This window comes from Prionailurus bengalensis, chromosome C2, assembly GCF_016509475.1.
Source record: "Prionailurus bengalensis isolate Pbe53 chromosome C2, Fcat_Pben_1.1_paternal_pri, whole genome shotgun sequence".
Classification (NCBI taxonomy): domain Eukaryota; kingdom Metazoa; phylum Chordata; class Mammalia; order Carnivora; family Felidae; genus Prionailurus; species Prionailurus bengalensis.
Window position 1 is genome coordinate 12,008,066 of NC_057350.1, and position 3,778 is coordinate 12,011,843.

The 3,778-nt window shown below is 48.9% G+C and overlaps 1 pseudogene; it reads right to left on the reverse strand.

Annotated features, from left to right (window-relative positions):
* Nucleotides 1–1,193: 1,193 nt before the first annotated feature.
* LOC122492258 lies at nt 1,194–1,913 on the reverse strand (annotated as a pseudogene).
* Nucleotides 1,914–3,778: the final 1,865 nt, after the last annotated feature.

The window sequence follows — 3,778 nt, forward strand, 5'->3', positions numbered from 1 at the left end:
TAATACGATCTATGTAGTTTTCCATATCATTATATTGAAGCTAGTAGATTGTCAAGGTAATTTATTAGTGATGATAGGATATTTAGAGTTTTCTACCTATATGGTCATCTTTGGGCTAGCATACTCTACATTGGCTGCTCTTTGAACCTAGTGAAATATTAACTTAATTCATTTAGTTTTGAGTTTTCATGTTCATTTTTTGTTGTGGAACAGTTTTTATATCCACTCAGAGTTGCAGCAGTGGCTTTACTCTTGTCTCTGTAAAAGCTTCCTGTCTTCTGTAAGACTCTTAGCCGTGGGGATGCCTGGGTGGTTTGGTTGGTTAAGCATCCCACTCTTTTTTTTTTTTTTAATTTATTAAATATTTATTTATTTTTGAGAGAGAGAGACAGAGTGTGAGCAAGGGAGGGGCAGAGAGAGAGGGAGACACAGAATCCGAAGCGGGCTCCAGGCTCTGAGCTGTCGGCACAGAGCCCAACATGGGGCTTGAACTCATGAACCGTGAGATCCTGACCTGAGCCAAAGTCGGATGCTTAACCGACTGAGCCACCCAGGTGTCCCAGCATCCGACTCTTGATTTCGGCTCAGGTCATGAGCTCATGGCTGTGGGATACAGCCCCGTGTCAGGCTCTGCACTGAGCATGGTGTCTGCTTGGGATTCTGTCTCCCTCTCCCTCCGGCCCTCCTCTGCTCACATTTCTCTCTTTCTCAAAATACATAAGTAAACATTAAAAAAAAAAAAAAAAAAAAAAAGACTCTTGGCCCTGGCTTGGGAGGGAAGAAGGGGGGGATGGTAAGGAGTGTGGGGAGGAGGGAGAGAAAGCAAGGGGTAGAGGGGGCAGCCAGGGTTCCTGTATTTCTGGGCAAACGCAAACCCTCTTTTCCAGTAGGGTGGCAGCGTGGAGGGCCCAGGTAGAGAAGTGATGACCGTCACGTCCCCGGCCACCACGCAGGAGCCCAGTGCTGGAAGCTGGCTCCAAGTACACAGAGGGGAATCTTGGGAATCCAAACAAAAGCCCAAAGCCAAGGCCTTTATTCTAAGTCCTCTTTGCTGTCCAAAGGGAGCCACCCTGCACTTTTATTTCTTGTAGAATAACAATCTGTCCCTCACCCTCCTTTGTCTGCATTCACAGCAAAATAAACAGTGAGACAGCTGCTCCCCCAGCGGGGCAGTGGTTCCCTGCGTCCCGGCCTCAAGCACCTGTCAGCCATAGTCTTACCCCCTCTGATTCTTCTGATTCTCCTGCCAGCTGGGACGCGCTCTCAGCCAAGTCCTCTCCCGTCCGCTGGAACCTCCTGGACTGCACATCCTACGTGTATTTGATGGTTACCTTGAATTCAGCCATCTCACACTCAAAAAGCTTCAGCACGCGGGCCTGCTCTGGGGTCAGCACGTCGCCCTCCTGGCACACCTTGGACAGGCCCAGTTGCCTCCTCTGTGGCTCCATGGGGGGGGGGGGGGGAGGGGCTTGCTTCAGCCACCCTCCCACCCCTCCACGGGGTCCAGGGTCACGGTGAAAGTTGCTTTGCTTCCAGCTCTGGCGAAGTCCATTTCCCTGTGTCTCCTGAACCACTTTCACCTCGTCCTGCGGTAGGTGAAAAGGAGACAGATGTCACCCCTGAACCTCTGGCTGACCTGACGCAGGGTGTCTTTGTACTGGTCAGATGGCCTTCGTACCAAGGCAGCCATCTTCACTTGTGTTTTTGCCAAAGCACGTCTGGCTATGTTGCCTGGAATTCTGGATATCCTTCCGCTGGCTGGATCCCTGGAGACCAGCCACGGAGACGCTGAAAAGGTACTGGTACATGTCCATACATTTCCAAAGCTCTCCTGTCAGGTTCTAGTTCAGTTCTAAGCCTTTCTTGGCAGTTTTGGTGAAGGAAGCTTTCTTGTCGTGCTTGGATCTGGGCATCGCACCGCAGGCAGAGGCAGCGGAAGGTGGTCCACGTCATTTAACTTCATTTAACTTAATTTTTAAAAAAAAATTAAAAAGATTTTGTTTTTAAGGAATCTCTACAGCCAGTGTGGGGCTCAAACTTACAACCCCCAAGATCAAGAGTTGTGTGCTCCCCCAACGGAGCCAAGAAGGTGCCCCCTCATTTAATTTAATTTAATAATTTAATTTAATTTTTGTTTAATTAAATTTACAACATTTAATTTTATTTTTGGGACAGAGAGAGACAGAGCATGAACGGGGGAGGGGCAGAGAGAGAGGGAGACACAGAATCGGAAACAGGCTCCAGGCTCCGAGCCATCAGCCCAGAGCCCGACGCGGGGCTCGAACTCACAGACCGCGAGATCGTGACCTGGCTGAAGTTGGAGGCTTAACCGACTGTGCCACCCAGGCGCCCCTACAACATTTAATTTTAAACACCAAGGAGCAGTCTCATTCTTTTCAGATGTAACACTTAATTAGCACATCCGAATGTTTTGCGCATACGGTGGAGATTCGTTTCCAGTCTTTTCAGGACACTTTTTACACACGTAAAGTGACAGGCTTTGAAGCCAAAGCTCTGATCTCTTCCTTAATCCTGATGCATTTGCGTTGTATTTCCAGAATAAAGACGGAGGTCCCCTGAGGAGTTTCTGGGAAGTTCTGGGGACACTGATGCCAGGCAAGGACAGAGAGAGGAAAAGGGAACCATGTCAGCTGAGTGGCCAGCAGTCGATAGTCAAGAGGGCCACCCGAAAAGCCTAATCACATGGTGGGGACCTGGAGGGTCGAGGCTCTGGGCAGGTCAGAGAGGAGAAAGAAAGCAGGAGCAAGGCAGCTTGGAAGGCAGGGGGCTGGGGGACAAAGGGCGAGGGAAAGCAAAAAGCACGGCCTGAGTTGGAAGAGGCAAAGCAGAAGTCGCCTGCCATTAACCCTAATCATGAAATATCCTGCAGTTTTATGTAAGAAGAGACATTGTGGCATTCAGTTGCTGTGTTGAAGAGCAAGGTTCGAAAAAGAAGTTTAGAGCCGACTTTACGTGAAACATTGTTAGATGGGTGGGGCACGTTCCTTATAGCTTATGTCACATGGGCCATGGGCCATGTGGCCTCTGTTACAAATCTTTTGCTTAGGTTCACTCATAGAAGGAGAAGGGGAAGGGGAAGGGGGGGGAGGAGGAGGAGGGGGAGGAGGAGGAGGAAAGGAAAAGGAGAAGAAGGAGGTAGGAGGGGGAGGGGGGAAGGCGAAAGAGGAGGAGAAAAACAGGACTTGGTGGAGAAATGTAATTTATCTCATGACAAATACACGATAAGGGATGCTTGTTCTTGGAAGCTGAACTTGCCCAACGCATTGTAAAATGAACACACTTGTGGTATTTCTCCCGCTTCCGGATCTAGGCAGCCCATGCCACGACCGCACCAGTGTGTCTTTCGATCCACTATTAGCTTAGGGTCCTTTTGCTAGTCAGAAAGCACTGGATTCTAGTCTTAGATTTATCTTGCAAGCCCGTTCAAAAGAACATTGCCTACAGCTGCCCAAATGTCCATTGGTGGATGAGTGGATGGAAGCCGGACGTAAGAGGTCACATATTACGTGATTCCATTCATATGAACTACCCAGAATAAGTAAATGCATAGAGACAGAAAGTAGATAGGTGGTCTCCAGGGACGGGATGGGGGAGTACAGGAGCGATTACTTAATGTGTGGGGGTTTGGGAGGGGGGGTGACGAAAATGGTGGTACTCGAAATGGGTGGTGGTCGCATAACATTGTGAAGGTACTAAATGCCACTGAATTGTACACGTTTCAATGGTTAATTTTATGTGAATTTCATCCCCCTTAAAA